The following is an 18838-nucleotide window of genomic DNA, read 5'->3' on the forward strand; positions in this document are numbered from 1 at the left end:
TAAGAGAAAACTGAAGTTCAAAGAGACTAATTTATCCAAGATAAATATAGATTTGAGATTCCAACCTAAGCCAATTTAACTACAAAGCCCAGACTCTCAACCACTCTCACATTCTGCCTCTGCAGCTGCAGGATTTCATAGGTGCATATGTTGATCATGTGGATTGATCCATACCCACCAAGCTGTAATGGTACGAATCTCTGGGTGAGGAAAACGTCTATATTTTCTATATTATTATTATTATTTTTTTGACTGGGCAAAGCTTTGATTAAAAAAAAGATAAGGCTTATTTTTAACATAAGGAGGAAAAAGATTTTAGAGGTAGGGCACTTCTCTGAAGGAGATGCAAGACGCGTGGAAGAAACAACTAGAGAGGATGTGAAATTTCCCAGGGACACGGGCGGGTCTGTTTGCAGAGTGTAGAAAGAACATGAGCTGAAGCAATAAGGAAGACTTCTCAAGGTGGTGACCTGTAACACAGTCTGAAAGGGAATGACAGTCACTGGGTGGAAAGGCAGAGGGAGGGCCCTTTGGGAGGGGAACGCCGACCATGAAGCCCGAGCCCAGGAGGGGTGGGGAGGAGTGGACAGCCAATGGGGTGATGGCTTGTGCCATCTCTTCCCTCGGCCCCTCTTCCAGGTCCCATTCCTCCCTCTCTGCCCAGAGTGAGCCACGCCACATAAATCTGCTTTGCTCTATGCTGTCCCCGGGACAGCCACAGCCTTGTTCTAAGTTGCTTCCCTCGTCTTCAGGGAAATAAAAAACCTCGAGGGCTGGCCTCTCCGGCATTCTTAGAAGGCTGCTGTGGCCTGTGCCTTCCCACTTTGTTCTGGGATCCTGTGACTCTCGGGCACACACCCAGAGCAGCCCTCGCTCAATCGCTGCTTTGATTTTCTCCCAGTTGGATTGTCAGAGACGGCTGGCCGGTGGGAGGATGCCGAGTGGTAAACTGTGCAGAGAAACAACTATAGCATTTCTTTCTGCCAGAAGCCAGATTTCTTTTCAGACATGTCTGTGCACGGAGGGATCAGACCTTTGCACTTGACACGTTGCCTAGACCACTGTGCCCAAGGTGCCGCTTGCCTGAGGACCAGGAGGTCTACAATTCATTCCCACTTGTCAGCGTTTTCCTATCTTTTGTGGGAGGGCCTACTTTTTTTTTTTTTTTTGCCAATTATTTTTGTATCTTAAACATTTTAAAGGGGTATGTCTAAGAATCTTCACAATTTCTAATAAGTACACATCACATTTGCAGTGCTTTTGTAGTTAATAAGTGCTCATGGTAAGTTTCGGAGTGACTAAGTGACAAGAGCCCAGGCTCCGGAGATGGACAGACCAGGGTTTGAATCCTAGTTCTGCCACTTACTAGGACTTTACCTCCCTGGCCTTTGGTTTCCCCAAGTGTTAAATGGGGTTAATAGCCTCAGCCTCCTATGTGGATGGTGTGAAGATAAATAAGGTGGTATATGGGCCCATGGGAGGCTCTTGAGAAGGGGCAGTCTTTATTTACCTGTTGTATCAGTTAGGGTCTCCTCAGGGAAGCAGGATCATGAATATGACATGGAATAAGGGATTATTACAGGAATTACAGCTCATACAATTGTGGGAGCAGAGGAGGTGTCTACGGAGGGCCGTTGCCCTGGTGTTTACCGGGTGGCCTGATGTTGCTGTAGGTCCACGGGGTTGTTCAGGTGAGAAGAAAACCTGGATGTGGAGTGGAGCAAACCAACAGCCAGCTGGAGCCGAGACAAACCAGAGCCCTTGAGAGAAGGTGGAATTCACGTTTATTCCTCAGCACCTCTAACCTGGAAGACGCGATGAATCTTAGAAACAGCTCGCAGTTTCATCAAATGGGTGCACCTGCACATGGCCCTGGACTCAGCCAGGCTGAGGGAGGAGAATCTGCATGACTTAGGGCTGCCGGAAGCCCAGCTGCTTCCCCACCCCTGAGCTGCAGCAGTGCTGGTGCCCGCGCTCACCTTCTAGTAGTACAAAGGCTGCTTCCTAATCTCATGCAGATGTCCCTTGTGGCCAGTCCTAACTCAGAGCCATCCAGGAAAAGAAATTCTAGGAAACAGTTCTCGTTTAGCAAGTTCTTATAACACAAAACCACCACACTTAGAAATAGGAGGGAAAGCAACTAACATTTATTGAGAACCTTGATGAATGTTATCTGGCCTATAAGCTGACCTTACAAAGGGTTATTTTCTCCATCTGCTCACTTCCTCCATCCCACGGTTAGGGAGCACACAGGTGGGAACCCAGGTCACTTGGAGCCTGGACTCTTCACTAGAACTTGACCTGTGAAGCTGGTTTGGGCCTCTCTGTTGGTGAACTCAGCTCCATGAGAGCAATGCTTGGAATGCCCCCGAAGGTGCCCCTCATCTGACAAGGAGGAGAACACCCCTTCTGAACTGATCAGAGTCTGGGCTGCCCTAGGTACTTTCTTGCCACCGAAGCTGCACCTAGGAGAAAGATTTTAAGAGAAAAGCAGTTGGGCAGAAATCTGATTTTCATTAAAAGTTTTATCCATGCCAAAATGCACTGAACTTAGAGGAATGCTGAGAGTTTACCCTGAGTGTTCATATAGGCCCAGGTCTATGGCTGGGATTCAGACCCACTAAAGAAATGGTGATAAGTGGTACAAACACCTTGGTGAGTACATTTTTATGTGTTTGTTTTTAAATAGTTTCCTTTTATTCCTTCAACAAACATGACTGACGCCTGCCACATGCTTACGTGATGTGCACTGAGGTTACAATATTGAATACCACACTGTGGCTCCTCTCATGGGTTTTAATGTCCGGGGGCTCAGGTGAGCTGGCCCTCCCGTCCTGGGTGTGTTCCTGCAAAGCAGGCCCTGAGATAAGTGTTTGAATGCAAGCAGCTTATTGGGAAGTAATCTCAGGAAGCACCAGTAAGGGACTGGGAAGTGACAGGGAGAAAGCCCATGCAAGGTGTGTTAAGGAGCAGGTCACTGCTTTGGGCACCTGGGCCCAGTCCTACTGGGGATCTCTAGGACAGAGCGAGATATTAATATATAGAGCCACCTCCAAGATATTCCCCCAAGGGGCAGGAAATTGGGGATATACATCCACCAACCCTTGTCCACCTTTGGTTGAAGGTTGCTCCCCATGGGGTGAAACAGCCAGTCCTGCTGGCCCCCCTGTGCACTGGCTGAGCTTGCTGCTGAGGCTGGAGGAACCCTCAGGCAGTGCCAGGGGTATCTGCATCAGAAAGCCACCGGCACATATGGAAGCCAATGGCTTCTGCTGTTTCTATCTGACACATATCCATGACTCCCTCCTCTCGATTCCTAATGGTACTCAACCTGCATTCAGGTGTTCACCGCTCCCATGCAGCCCATGTGTCTTAGGGGCAGCTGAGCCCACCACAGCTCTGGGAGGGGCCCTGACTGGCACAGATAATCAGCACATTCCCTTCCTCTGGCTGTGGCACGGGTTCAAGTGGGCACATGACCTGATCCAATCACAGTGGATCTCAGGACTCCTACTCGGAATGCTGCGTCAGAAATGTTCTCTTTTGGAAAAGGAAGCTTGTGGCAATCAAAGCTGTTGGCACTTGCTACTGCGAGGAAAACCAACCCAAAGACAAAGCCAACACAGGGGAGGGCAGAGCTGAGAGAATTGCAAAGGAAGGTGGCAGGAGCTTTTACCTCTGCAGCCTTCAGTTATAGGAGTCCCTTTCTCTCTTCCTGTGACCGGGTGTCTGCCATTGCGCATGGAACACTTTTACTGGTAGCCCTAACTTCCAGGGAAAGAGAGAGTTTCTCTAATCCATATCTATACACTGGTCTTGAAGAAGAATTCTGCTTGCACCTATGCGTGCCTGTTGTACTGATAACCGCTGGGGCTGCATGGCTGGCCAGGCCTGGGAGCTGTGCCAGTCCTGTAGCCAGGAGGGCAGGGATGTCACCAAAGCAGGGGGAGTGGAGGGGCTAGCCAATTGACTCCCTCTCCACACAAAAATTAGCTACCACAGCGCCCTGTGTGGCTCTTGCCTCCCTCTCTAGCTTTGTCTTGGGTTATTTTCATGCTATAGTCACTGCTGCGTCCCTTCTACTCAGAACAGGGCGTGGAACGTGGCGGGCACCCAACCAGCACCTGCTCGGTGAATGAATGAAGGAAGCCTGCAGCTCCTGGCGCGGCACCTCATCTCTGATTCTGTGTCTCAGTTGGTCCCTGGGCACTCACCACACTCCCGCCACCTGCCTGCCATTCCTCTCTCGTGGCGCAGCTGAAGGGGAGCCTTCCTCCACAAAGTCTTCCCCTCACTCCCTCAGTCCCCAGAGAATGGGACACTCTCTACTTGCTGTCCCACAGCCCCCTGGACAGAGCTAGGGGTGGGCAGTATTGGGAAGCGAGAAGAAATCAGCTGGTCAGATTCACTCTGTCAGATGTTGGCTCCTAGGAGACTCTGAGCCATTGGCTTCACCTCACCAAGATTCCATTTTCAAATCTCTAAGGTGTGGATGATAATATTAATAGTACCTACCTTGAAATGTGGCTGAGAGAGATAACATCCACAGAGGTCTGATACTGGGGACTAGCCAGGTCCCTGAGCTGGAATTGCTTAAGGACTGATGCCTCTCATAGACTCCAATTCCCTACACTCTTATTGGCATCATCCATCCCAAGTTTATGTACTCACAAAGCCCTTACATATCATTTACCATGTGCCTGAAACTGTTCTATGCATGTACCTCCCCATTACTATTCCCCTATTACAGAGAGGTCAAGTCACTTCCTCAAGGCTGCACAGATAAGTGGCAGAACTGGGATTCAAAATCAGGCATCTTGACTTCAGAGTCTGTGCTAGTAACTGCTTGGCTATGATACATCTCAGAATAGTTGCACCATTCATATTTCTGGGATGGACATGTGATGGGTGGATAGATAGATGACCTTGTGTGAGTCCCCTCCATGGACTAGAACAGAGAAGAGTATTCCCATCTTTGCCTCTAGCCAGCTGCTGTGTCGGGTTTGGGAGCCCAAGTTGAGAGTGGCCTCCCTAGCGCCATTCAGTTACACCAGTTCTGGAATGGGCTTCGGGTTTGCATGGACAGTAATCTCCCAGGCTGTGGCCCAGCCTGCCATAAGTATGCTCTGGGCTTTGTGTCACTGTTTGGTCTATAGGGACCAGAATTACACCCTTGGATTTCACAGTTGTCTTTGGAAAAAAAAAATATGTGTGTGTATGTATGTGTATGTATCTATCCATCCATCTACCTATATCTCCATAGTCTATCTGGGGCTGGGCTGGACTACATATGTGACTTGTGTTTCTCCCCTCTCCTCTGCGCACCCATTCTGCCCTCTGTCTTTCTTTGTTCTGGGTGGTACATCTGGCTTCGATGTCACCTCCTGCCTGTAGCCACAGCGTTCAGCTCTTCAGCACCGACTTTCTCACCATTGCTGGCAACATGCACACATTCCCCAAAGTGCTGGGGTGCCTCTGAGGGCACTACTGATGTTGGCGAGTCCCAAATAGGTGCCATTTCTTCCCCAAACAGGCTCTGGAGAAGCCACCGGAAGTGTGGTAGGCCTGATGAGTTTCTAGTGACCTTGAGAATGTTTATGTCTTATCCATGAACAAAGGGTGCATTCTGAGGCCTATTGAGATGATAAGGGACTAGTACAAGGCCTCAGGGACCTTGCTTCTCACACACTACTACATCTGTCTTCCAGAGATACAAATGTTTCCACGTCATGGTTTAGAAAGTCCATCTCCAAAGACAGCTCCCTGAGTGGCCTGGGGCCAATCAGCCTCTTCTCAACATTTAACAAGGTCACAGGACTCTGTCTAGATACCAGCCTTCCACTTCCTCCAGAAAGCCCACAGCCCTTTGTTGGCCTCTTGGGGAGGAGGCTGGTGAGAACCGCACTCCCTGGATGGAGCATGGGAAGTAAGGAAGAGGCCCAGAACTCACTGCAACGCTCTTCCCCGCCATGCGGACACCTCGAGAGGCCCCCTGGCTTCGGTGGGGAAACGTCCCCCACTGGGAATCCACTTAGTTCAACGCTGACCTTTCTTCAAGCATATAGCTAGGCTGGAAATAAAAGAAAGCCAGGCCTGCCGCCCCCGCAGCCCTCTGGGACGAGTCAGGTGGATAACTGACGACGCTGCGAGCGCCAGCTGGAGTTCCTTCAGGGGGAGGCGCATGGTGCTGCGGAGGCCATTGCTTCCGTCTGAGATGGAGGTATTTTTAGGGATGAATCTGGGCCTTCCTTCTCTTCCTCCCTCTGATGCTAAGTGGCCATCTGCATCTCCCAGACAACCTCCGCAAGCAGCATCCTGGAAAAGTGGCCCGGGAAGAGATGGTTATTAAATATAGGCTATTGAGCTGCTGCGTAAGCAGGTGGAGTTTGCTGGCATGCTGAGTCAGAAAGGGGCGCTGCAGACCTGAAACCCCCTCGCTCACTCTGTGACCCTCACAAGCACCTTGCTCTCTCTGGGCCTCCATTTATTCAATTTTTTTTTTCTTTTTTTAATCTGCTAAGTAAGGAACTAGGTAAATATTTTCTCTAAGTTTCACCCTAACATTGCATCATGATCTTGTCTTTGAAGAGCTGAGTTGTATAAGCTCTCAGACACAGTTATCGTCCAGCAGGACAGCCCATGGTGACTGCTTTGTCCAGAGAAAGAGAGCTGTGACATCCTGAACCCATTCCTCTCCTCCCCCCAGGGAGATGGCCTGTAAGGGTGGCTTGTATGGGGTGGTAAGAAGCTCTGGCCCCTGGCTCAAGACATCCCCAGGCTTGTTTTCCTTCATGCAGTTAGCCCCCCTCGGTCCCCAGCTTCCCTGCATCCAAGGAAAAGCTTACGTCTTAGCCTTCAGACTCACCCTTATCTCAGCCCCCTGAGTTAAAAGGGTTGGGAGTAGGCAGGAGAGAGGAGGCAGAAGTTCTGGGGATGCACTGGTAAGTTCTAATTTTTGAGCTGCTAAAACTTCTGTACTGAGCGATGCTATCTCTGTTAAACTTGGTTGGCTCACAGTATTGGGCCTGAAATATTGTTGAATTTGTTTTAATCTGAAGGGAGAACACTGTGCTATAGGTAAGCTGATAGGAATTGTAAAAGAAAAAAATAAAAGTAATAAAGAATACAGCTCCCATAGCATTGCATACTTCTGATTATTCATCTGCTGCATCCTAAGTTACTATTTATTAATAGTTCACAGCAGGGTTTGCTAAATGAATGAATGACTCTGTCTCCATCTCCATCTTCAACATGGGCATCACAGGCCTGGGCCAAAAGCAAGGAGGCTGTATATCCAGTGCAATCAAGCTGGGGGCAGAGGTGATGCTGTTTCTGGAAGTTCCTCACTATCTTGGATTTCCTATATTATTCCACAAATAAGGTCGGGCCAGGCCAGTGGGGTCTCCTCTTCCTTATAGTGCCCACGCCTGAGTTCGACAGAATGTTTGGATAAACTGGGAATGTGGGAATGGGAGCAGTTCATTCAGGGTTAGACTTGACCTGTCGGTGCTCCAGAGGCATGGGCAGGGCTGTAGAGGCCCCAGCACATAGAGGTTAGGCATGTAGATTCTGGAATCAGGTAGATGTGGGTTCAAGCCGAGACTCTGATACTTACTAACCATGTGACCTTGACAGGTCACTTTACCTCACTGATCTCAGTGTCCACATCTCTAACAGGGGATGATAACAAAAGGAGAGACTGTGTGGAGGGCACTCCATCAGCGGGCATCACAGGCAGGGTTCCATCACAGAGGAGTGCTGCCCTCTGACAGGGCAACCCTTGTCCATGCTGACCAAGCCCTGAAAACTGAGCAAGGACAGACTTTGCTGGAAAGCTCATCTGCGGGAGGATGATGGACTTCTGAACACGCCAAGAGAGCTTCCAGGTAGGACAACCCCTGGAGAAACCCAAAAGGCCAAGCGTAGGATCACAAGGTAAGGAGTAGAGAAAACAACAAGCTCCAGGTTTGGTGGGGGCAAACTGTTCTGTTTGTACTTGCCTGGCAAAGCAATGTGGTCTCTGCAGAGGGTGGTCTGGTGCTGGTGGAATTCCAGCAGCTGGAGCCACAGTAGTGTTTCTCACTGCCCAAGCCTGCCTGCTTCCCTCCTCCTGGCTCAGCTCAGTTCTGAGAACATTTTTGGATGCGTACATTGGGCCAAGCCTTGCGATGGGCTCTGGGTTCCAAAGGTGAGTCAGACGTGGCTCCTGCCCATGGGGATCCCTGTTTCGTGATCGCTGCTGCCAGGTCGGTCACTGCTACCAGAGCGGTGTTTTACAGTTATTTATAATAGTTTACAAGTGCTTCATATCCCTCACCAGGCCCATTCACTGTGTCGTCTGTGAACAGTGCTCTCTCAAGACTAGCGGGCTATGGGCAACTGGAAAGGTGGGCAGAGTAGAGATTAAGGTAGCCATCCGACAGCCAAGAGAAGAGTGTTTGGGTGATTTGACCAAGGTAACAAAGGTGGTCTGCTCCACCGCCCTCTCCCACCAGCTTTATCCTAAGCAAGGCCAGTGCAGGTGAGGGAAAGATCCTGTCTGCTAGCAGGGAGGTTCACTGAAGCTCAGGGTGGCCAAGGAGCCAAGCAAGGAGGGCGGTCCATAGGGCGCACACAGTCGGTACTGGAAGTGCCTGCTGCTCCCGGGTGTCTAAAAAGGGACGCTGGGGCTTGCTTTCCAGCTGCCTAGGCCAAGGAGCGTGAGACCTTTGCCTCTCCCTTGACACCAGCATACCAACACCAAGGTTTTCACCCCGCAGCGCCACTACGTCCCGCTCCCATGGGCTCTCCGCTGATCTCCGACCTGCGCTGGTCGGGGTGGGAGCGCCTGGGCGCTCCCTGCGCCCTGGGCCGGGCTACAGCCCACGTGCGCCGGCAGTGGCAGTGACAGCCGGCCCCACAGGGGCGGGGCAGGCTCCACGCTGCGCTGTCATTGGCCGCGCCTCCAATGGGGGCGTTCCCCAGCCCGGTCCACCGCGCGGCGCAGAACCGCAGGCGCTCGGCCGGCTTAGCCTGCGCTGGGCAGCCGCGCTCGCTCCCGGCTCCGCAGGCTGCCCGCGGGGCCCGACCACTTCTCCCGTGGCCAGGGCGGAGGCAGGCGCCGATCTCGGCCTGGCGACCCGTGCGACTTTCGGTAAGGCGGGGGTGGCGCAGGGCTCTGGGGAGGGCGGCGGGCGAGCGGGCGCGGGTGGAGACTGTGCCAGCGCCGGCTGGACTCTGCGCCCTGTCCGGCGCCCGGGAGGGTCAGGTGCGGCCGCAGCATCCCCGGCTTCAAACCCACCCCGCGGGGCGCGCAGGGAGCAGGTGGAGCTGCTGGAGAGCCTGGGGTGGCCCCGGCCAGTCTCTGAATCAATTAGAACGCAATAAAAGCGTCCCACTGGCACGTCGAACTACCCCTTACTCCGCCCGAACACCCAAGCCCTGCAATTCCAAGCCTAGAGAATCCTAAATGTCAACACGGAGTGGGAGTGACGCACCAGCAGTGCCGCCTGTCACAGGGCAGAGGACCATCCCCAAACTTAGCTTCCCAGGATTCGGGCTCCGCGCCTTTCGCGTCCTTTCCCGGCTCTTCACTGGGCGCCCTTTTCCCCTCCCTTGTTCCCCTCCCTCCTTAATAACAGGAAGTTAAGTTGGGCCAAATGTCAGTGGCCTGGCCGGCTGCAGGCTGGGATCGAGTCTGGGGCCGGGGCGGGCCGTGGCGGTGGTCCGAGGGGCTGCGACGCTGTCCATTCTGCGTCCGCGGCGACCACCCTGTGGTTGCCCGGCCGGCCCGGAGAAGAGGTGGGGTCTTGCCCGCACCCTCTGCCACCACTGCCAGGCCAGAGCAGGTGGGGTTGACTTTATTCAACGCCAGCCTCGCTGGCAGAGCTGGGATCGGCCTTTACTGGATGGGGAAGAGCGGTGTTGAAACCAGAGCAAACGTGTGTCTCCTTCCTCATTGTTTATTCTGAGGCCTGGGCTCTTAAAGCGGAAAGAGCTTTTATTTGGAAGCGCGCAGGGCCCTGCCTGTCCTGCAGCCGTGTGTGCAGGTCCTCTTGCTGTCAGTCTCGCCTGCTCACTACAGTCTTCAGTGATTGTGATGAAGGATGAAGCCCCCGTGTGGGCAGGTCCCACGGGGAGAAAAGCCAGCGGCATGTTGACCCTGGGACATTTGCGTGCCTGGGGTCCCCAGCACCTGCGCCCCCTCTGTGCCGCTCCCTCCCCAGGGGCAGTGGACCCAACAAGCGTGCCTCCAGTGTCTCAGCCCAGTCCAATGTCCTGACGACTCTCGTTGCAGTAAGAACGCACCATCTTCAAGCAGAGAGAAGGCAGATTTATTAAGTGCCTACCGGGCAACAGGTCCTGCCTGAGGCACTTCTGCAGCCAATTTCATGGGGACTCTCCAAAAACTCCGAGAGTTTTGCCCTCCCCATTTTAGAGATGGGGAAAGAGGCTCGGGTAGGGTAAGGGCGCAAGGTCACACAGAAAGTGTCCCAGCCAGGTCCTGGCTCTGTCAGTGCACAGTCCAGAGCTCTTCCTGCTGTCCTTGGCTGTGGGAAGTGGTGTGCTGTGAGCAGGGTGAATGTACCACTGTGTGCTGACCGGAGCCTCCTGGCCCCTGAAAGATTCTGTCCATTGGGATTCCAGGGGATGCTTCTTTGGCAAAACAGCTGAACAGACCCAGGTTAGCCCAGGTTGCTTAACCTACAAATCCCTTGCCCACCCTGTCCTCCAGTCAAGGGTGATGGGTAGTGTTGACCATGTTGTGAGGGGGAGGGATTAGCTGCTGGTGTTTTGGGTGCTATTTTGGGGGGCAGCCTGCTTCCACCATTGGCTGGGCCTCACCTCTGAGAGTTGGCTTCTGGAATCATCTAGGAGGATAGTGTTAGCTGAAATAACCTCTACCTTAGGACTGATTCTAGTTTTGTGGGGTTTTCTTGAGGGGGTCAGGTGTTGGGGTATACTAGTAATGGTTGTGGGGTAATTAAAATCCACAGTTTGAGCATACTTTTATAAAAATGTGACATCACTTTTATCCCTTTCCCCTTCCTTCTTTAGGCCCAGGGCTCTGGCTTTTCTGCTCAAACTCTCTTCCAAAAGAAAATCATAATTAGCCTGATATCAATCAATTACACTTTAGTATAAATCAGCTTAAGGACCATGGCTGTGGCCATTGGAGGCCCATTCCCAGGAGCTGTGAGGAGCAGCCAGATAATCCCCGATTACTTCTCTGCCTGTGACTGGGGTGTGTCTCTACTCTCTCCGACTGTGTTCACACCCTCAGCTGGGTTTGCCTCCTAGCCCACAGGCCTGCCCCCTTTGCTCCTCACTGCTGAAGAGGAGAGGTGCTACCTTCTTGGTGGAGAGCCTTGGCTCTAGTGGGATAGGATGTGGTATGGGTACAAGAAGATTTGGGCTGAACACTGCTAATCTTAGAAGCCCTCTGAGGGCTAATCATTCTGTTCTTCAAAGAGCCAGGCAGGAGAATCCTGTTCACTAGGCTGAGGCTTTTCATTAGCCTTTGGAAGAAGTAGGTGGGGTTGTCCCCATTTTACAGATGAGGAAACTGAGACTCAGAGGAAACTGAGTTCCCCAACACACAGCTAGTGAGTGACCAAGCTAGGATTCCAGCCTCTGTCCATATGAGTGAGGTCTGTGTGTAGCGAACTCAATGCTTTGGGAAGCAGGAAAGCTTTGTGGCTGTCCTCTGGAGGCACGGCATGTACACCTCCTCTGCTGTACACTGTACTGCCCCATAGTCCCCCTTATCCACGGTTTCAATTACAATCAACCGCAGTCTGAACATATTGCAGTATTTTGAGAGAGAGAGAGAGCGAGAGACCACATTCACCTAATTTTATCACAGTATATTGTTGTAATTGTTCTATTTTATTATCAGCGTTGTTAATCTCTTCCTGTGCCTAATTTATAAATTGAACTTTATCATAGGTGCTGTACGTATAGTGAAAAACACAGTATATATAAGGTTCAGTACTATCCCAGATTTCAGGCATCCACTGGGGGCCTTAGAACATACTCCCCTGAAATAAGGGGGGACTAATATACTTACTCCTCCCCACCTTATATTGTAATTATTTGTGAACATGTCTGCTCACCCCACTATGAAATGGCATTTAAAATGCTCATAAACTTGTCAGATTTATTTTCCGGTTCTCACAAATCCTCCTTGCTCTTTGCTCTGTGTTCCCTTCGCCTTTTATATACTCCATTAGTGTATCTACCATGATGTATTGCAGACCTCTAATAAAAAATATTATGAACACTTTCAAACACACAAAAATAGAGCAGTATAATGGACCCCATATACTCATTACCCAGCTTCCTCCGTTGTCAAGATCATGCCAGGCTGGTTTCCCTGCTCTCTCTCTCTCTCTCCCCCCGTCCCTGACTCTGTTCTTCCTGAAATATTTTAAAGCAAATCTCTGATGTCATGTCATTTTGCCCCTATAATAATCCAGTAAACATCTCTTTTAAAAAGGACATTTTCTTGCATAAGCACACTTCCATTATTGCATGTAACAATCAACAGCAACTCCGGTATTGCCTATCCGTATACAGATATCCTTGATCATCTTGGAAATGACCTTTATAGTTGGTTGGCTGGAATCAGGATCCAATCTCTATGCTGCATTCGGTTGTTTGCCCTCTTATGCCTGTTTTAATCTGGAGAAGCCCCCTCCCTTTAATCAGCAATTTCCCTTCATTCTGACGGCCCGTGTCCCGCACTAGATAGCGAGCCCCTTGACACTGGCGTCCTCCTCTGTGCCGTGCTGCATCCACAGCGTGAGCACCGAGCCCGGGCCGTAGCACAGGCTCAGCCAGCATCTGTCCAGTTGTGTCGTAGCCACTCAGGAAATGTGTTTTGAATGAATGAACTCTATTGTGGGTTTGAGTGACTTAGATAAGCGGTTTAAAAAAAAGATGACTTGCTCGCGTGTGGACGTTTCCTCAGCAAGCGTCAGTCTGTAAACATCCTGAAATAATAGGAGAACTATTTGCTGTGCTTGCCCTCGCCTCGCTAGTTCGTGGTGGGGAGCCCAGACAGCTGCGTTTGTGCCCTGATCAGCAACTGGCCTCCGCAGATCACATGTGGAGCTGACGGGGACGGAGGTTGTGTCTGTCCAAGCTTGAATTCCGCCACCGTAATGACCACGCTATGACCATGACCGAGACACTTGGCGCTGGGCTTGGTGAAGACTGCCGCACGCTCTTTCTTCCTTCTCTTTCTGGGCAGTGCTTCTTTTGTGCCTTCGAGAGCCTCCCCTCGCCTGCCTCACACTGCTTTCTCAGATCACTGTTCCTCTGCAGCTGGGGCGGGTCATGGCAGAACACGAACATTCATGACCTGTAAGCGTCTTGTCTGAATTTGTTCTGTAGAGATAGTATCACCACTGGCACCTCTGTGGGCAGCCTAATGAAGGAAAGCAGAGGTTCAGGAGGAAAGAGAAAGATGTGCCTGCTTCTCTTGACAATGAACTTCATATCTGGTTCACTGGCCAGATCTCCTTAAGGGCACCGGGCACTTTGGTAGATGTCTTTTTGCCCACCCAGTAGAGGCCCTTCCTTCTCTGCAAACAGCCCTCAAAATGCAGAGTCTGTTTGTTTGTTTTGTTGTCTTTTAAAAGGATATAATCTATCATTTTAATTGAAATGAGAAGAAAAATCATGTGATCATCTCCATGGATGGCAAAAGGCCTTCAACAAAATCTAGAACCCATTTCTGATACATAAGACACTTAATAAATGAGTAAGTTTTCAGGATGACAATGTCCAAAAGCCAGCATTTAATGTAACGGAGAACAGTGAATGCATTCCATGCAAATCAGGGAAAAGACAGGTGACCACTGTCTTCACTTCTGTTTAACACTGTATTGAAGGTTTTAGCCAGTTCAATCAGACACAGTTAAAAGTATCGGAATTAGAAAGGAAGAGGTGAATTATTTCTTGTTTGATTTTGTTTTGTTTAATTTTATTTTTTAAATTGTCATTCTTTTTAACACGGCCTTTTCCACTAAGAGGAAACAACAAAATTTTAAGTCTTTCTCTCTGGATGGCAGTGCTAGAGTTGATTTTTTTCCTTTATCATTTACTTTTTAATATACTTTCCAAGATTTTTATATTAAAAATATTTTATTTTTCTAATGGAAAATTCAAATATTTATTTTTCTCCTCTTAAAAAAAGAAGACTCCCTCAACCAATTTGGAGTGAGTAGACAAAATTACACATATATTTGGTATAGTTATATGTAAAGATAAAGCCACTGGGATTTTAATATTTGCTTCGATCATTATTTTCATGCTGAACATACCCAGACTTTCTGAAAGTTAGAAAATAAAGAAAGCTGGGGCTCAGGAGATGGGAAGATGTGAAGTCCATGTAGCCTTACCCTCTTTTCTATTCTACCTCCTCCCTTGCTATATTCAGAGTGAAATCTTTCTAATGTTAGGCTCTCAATTTTGATTTTTTTTATTCGGGGAGGTTGAGCTACCTGAGCAAGGCAAAATGACACAGTGTTAAGACAAGCCAGGCGGGACAAAGCTGCAGGCCTGTCTCGTCTTCTCGGGGAAGTGCCTGATGACCAAAAACCCACTCACCTTACTTAGGGGTGCCCTGACCATTCCCTCCCTGAGCTTCTGTTTCCCTCCCTACATCCTCCCCAAAGGTAGAAAGCACAGCTGGTCTGGGCTGATAAAGCTCCTCTTTTCTAAAGCTTTGATCACGTGGCCTCAGAAATTCAGAGCTGGTAGGCAGCACGGGACTTCCGTTCACAAACAAACCTTCATTGCAGATAGGTTAAGCATGGGGTCTGGTTTTGAGATGCTTCCCCTCTCTGACAGCTGTTGAGGCGTGTCCATCTCTGTCTCGGATGAATGAGATATGCCTTTTGTGATCACCAGGTATGTAGAGTTCCTTAAATGCGATTACATTATACTTGTACATGCATCTAGACCTTACTAAAATAAACTGTCCCATCTCGGTGGTGTCTGGCAAGGAGCTATGAGTATGTGGATAGTGCTGGTATCTTTAGGGTTGGGATTTTTAATGCGTTCTTTATTTCAACTAATGTTTCTCTCCTCTGAGGTCAGGATAATTTTCCTGCCACCTTCCTCCCCATCCCAAATCCCCACCTTCCGGTGGCTGTCCTGATACCTTGTGGCACCTGCCTTTCTTCCAAGGCTTGGTTGGAGTTCTTTTAGTAAAACAGAGAGGTAAGGGCAGGCTCGAGAACAGGAGCTGTGCTTCCTGCTGGTTTGGGGCTCAGGTTTTTCTCCATCACTGGGCAGTAGGGGATGTCCAGTGCAGATCCCCTTTCTGCTGGCAGCAAGGAGTTGGACAGTGGCCCCGGGTCCCTGAGCTGCTGCAACAGCAGGTTTGTCGGCCATTTGCAGTCCTGAGGCTCTGACATACCCAGCCCATAATCCAAGCACGTGCCAGAGACAGGAGCGGGAGTCTGAGAACACCCTGTACTGGCCTTGCCACTGTAGTATAAATGTGTTGAGGTACAGAAACTACTTCTTTGCTCTCATGACTCTGAATGGCTGGCCTTGGCCACTTATCTGAGTACTGACTGTATCTGGTGAAGATTTGCAAGATCTCAGGATATACCTTGTGTCGGGAGCCAGGAGAATGAGGTGGAGGGAATGATCAAGAAGTGCATGGAGAGAAGTCACATTGACCTTTTGGTCACTAAAGAGAGCCACTTTAGCGGAGCAGCGTGGGCCCAGGGTCTGCCAGGGGCATGGCCACTGACCCCTCTGCTGGACAGCTGTTCATCCCAGGGGGCAGAGTGGGGGCTGTGTGTAGAGTTCACAGCTGCTGTAAAGTCAGGGCGCTGACAGCTCCATGTAGCAGGACAGCTGGGCTTTTTTGCCTAATTTGATGTAAAGGTATTAAGAGTTAGGAAAAAGGGGGTGTCTGATAGCCAGATGAAAAGGAGAACACAGAAGAGAGGGACAGGCAAGGAGATCAGAGAGATCTCTTTCCAGCCCCTCGGGGAGAGGATTTGGTCAGTCTCTTTCCTCAGGGAAGGTCCCATGAGGCTCGTGCAGTTGGGGCCTTGGGGACCACAAGGCCCACTAAGGAAAGCTTCCTGGCCAGTCTCCCGGAGATGTGGTGCGTTACTGCTGTGAGGAAAGGGAAAGCACTGCATGCAATCTCAGACTGCTTCTGGATTCCAGGTTCGCCCCAACCGGGCCCCAGGAGTTCTTGCACAGTCTAGGATTTTATCTCTAGCTTGGGTGTGTCTGCATCTGACATCTGGAGATTCTTAAAAACTACTTATCCACACATACATACATATATGCATGGCATTCACCTCCACACACACATACATGCATAGTACTTACCCACGTGTACCTAGATGCATGGTATTCACCTTCACACACATACATAGACACATGGTACCCACTCCACATATGCATACATAGACACATGATACTCACCTTCACATACATACATGGATGCATGCTGCTCATTCCACACACATACATAGGTGCGTGATACCCCACACACTTACATAGATGTGTGGTAAAATATTCACTCAGTCCAAAGGGAATTCAATGAAAAGCATGTCTCCCTTCTTCCGTGTCCTCTCTCTCATCTCTTCAGCAGCTGCTGCCTGCGGTCCCCTGTGGATTCTTCCAGACATAGTCTAGGCACATCCTGGTGCCCGTTTCCCCCTTTGCTCTTCCTCAAGCATGCTGGGAAGCGACCGGGATCTGAAGAAACAGGCCCACAGGGCCATGGAGACTCAGCCACTATTTCAGTTGGCCAAGGTCCAACCAGAGCCGCCTCCACCCTACTTTGCCAGCTCTTCCTTTAGGAACCCACTTGTGCTAGCTTTGTGGGCTCAGAGGGTCTGGGCGCTGAGAATCAACTTCAGGGACACGTTGTAGATGCAGGTGACGGAGGCAAAACCAACCAACCAAAGTGCTGCGACACTTGGATTCGAAATCTAGCCACGTGGCCTTGGGCGAGGTGATGAACCTGGTATTCTAGCCTATAAGGAGGAGGTAATTACACCTTTCTCGAGAGATTGATGTGGAGATGAAATTAAAATATGTGTGAAGTGACTTATATAGGTGCATACTCAGAAATGTCAGTTTTTTTCCACTTTTAAGGAGTGACCCATTTCCAGAATGAATGACACTGGCATGGAATCCTCTGGATGGCTTCCTGGAAATCCTCTTAGTGGGTTCCTGAGCTTTTATTTCCCTGCAGAAGGCAGCCAGTTCTCCCTTTTCTCCCAAGGTGCGCTCTGCCCACCACCTCCTCCCGCCTGTGGGGAACCTCCCTCCAGCCCCACTCCCAGCCTCTTGATGCCACCTCCCTCGCTGCCCCTCACCCCTGCAACCCTCCTCCTCTGGGCTCAGGGTTCCCCTCCTCCCACAGGCTCTGGGTTCCCCTCCTCCCACTGGGGAGCAGCATGCTGCTGCCGAGAGGACTGGAGAGCCAGCGCTCTGGGCTGTTTATGGCGGCTCTCCTGGGGTGTTTATGTTGTATCTCTTCAGAAGCTCCTAGCAGATGTCTGTTTATTGCTGAAACTTCATCTCCAGCATGAGAGGAAAGAAGCTATTTTTAAAGATCTTTAATTGGCGTGGCTGCATAATGCAGCTTCAGTTGCCTCCAAGTTTAATTCTTCATTGCTCTTGTGCTCTACGCATCATGGAACCCTTCAGATCCAGGTGGAGAAACCTTATATGTCCTGATTTTAGAGCAGCACTTGCATTCAGCGGGCAGTTGTAATCTCTTAAAAAGGCAGGCCAGGCAAGTGAGGGCAACCAGCTGACTGTCTTTTTTCCGAGCTGAGACTGATGGCATGAATGGGAGGAGCATTTCTGTGTCCCTGGAACCCAACACCTTCCCCCCACTCTGTCCTTCCTTCCACGGGCAGCGGTGGGGTCTGCCCTCACGTAGAGCCCCCCTTGAACTCAGGTGGGGCTTGAGGGGAGGAGGTAGTGGAACTGGGGTAGTTTCAAATGACGCTGACCTCCCAAGAGGGAGGTGGCGGCGGACACCATGAGTCACAGAACCTTGGGATGTCAGGTTGGATGGGCCTTCTAGGATCATCTAGTTTTCATCCCTGCCACCTTGTCTTATCTATGGAGAAACTGAGGCTCAGAAGCTTCTTGATGCCAAGCGGAGGCCAGAGAGCTTTGTTTCTTGCTCAAGGTCACCAGCGAGGCCAGAGTCAAGTCTCTGCTCCCTCCACTATTTCCCACCAGGTTGTGGTGCTTGATCAGTCTGAGCAGCTCTTGCAGCCAGCTTCCTCATCGAAAGACAGAGCCTTACCCCCTTCCTAACAATGCTAACATTCTTCACATTTAGGATTTGTACACTTGCAGCACTAGCAAGCTTTGGTCCAAAGATCTTTCCTTATCAAAAGGATTCCCACCTAGAATTCCCACCTTTGGTTTCAGCCCTTGTCTCCAATAAGCTGTCAGCTGAGAGCTGAACCTGGAGAGAATGGGGTGTGGGATGAGTCAGCTGGGAGTAGGTGGAGGAGGGGATCCCTAAAGGGCTGTAAAGGAGTGCTGGGGGGCTGGAGAGTTCCGTGTGCAGCTGTTGCCCTGGGGGCCCTGTGCCGACTGATGGAAGCTGAGAGCTCTTCTAACTTGCGGAGGGAGGTGCATTGGACAGGTTCACCCATGCCCTCGCACCCAGACAGAGTATGGAATGTACACAGAGTCGCACAGTGGGGGAACCAGAGGGGACTTCCTGGAGGAGGTGGAGCTTATTGGTTGAGCAGGGCCTTGGAAGATAGGTAGGATTTCCATAGGCAGAGGTGGGCAGCGGTCCTAGCACAAAGAGGTGTGGGAAAGGGAGGGAATGTTCAGG

At 50.5% G+C, this 18838-nt stretch overlaps 1 protein-coding gene across 7 annotated transcripts in view; it reads left to right on the forward strand.

The window, feature by feature from the left end:
* The first annotated feature begins 8996 nt into the window (after positions 1-8996).
* Positions 8997-18838, forward strand: part of MICAL2 (microtubule associated monooxygenase, calponin and LIM domain containing 2) — a 217363-nt gene continuing 207521 nt past the window's right edge. For 5 of the 7 annotated variants that reach the window (XR_011233701.1, XR_011233702.1, XM_069471164.1 and 2 more), the window contains exon 1: positions 8997-9133. The gene's annotated coding sequence lies outside the window, so the exon portion shown is untranslated. The remainder of the gene's footprint in view (positions 9134-18838) is intronic. The other 2 variants (XM_069471163.1, XM_069471167.1) reach the window with 1 other exon arrangement.

The sequence above is a fragment of the Eulemur rufifrons genome, chromosome 6, assembly GCF_041146395.1.
Source record: "Eulemur rufifrons isolate Redbay chromosome 6, OSU_ERuf_1, whole genome shotgun sequence".
Lineage (NCBI taxonomy): Eukaryota > Metazoa > Chordata > Mammalia > Primates > Lemuridae > Eulemur > Eulemur rufifrons.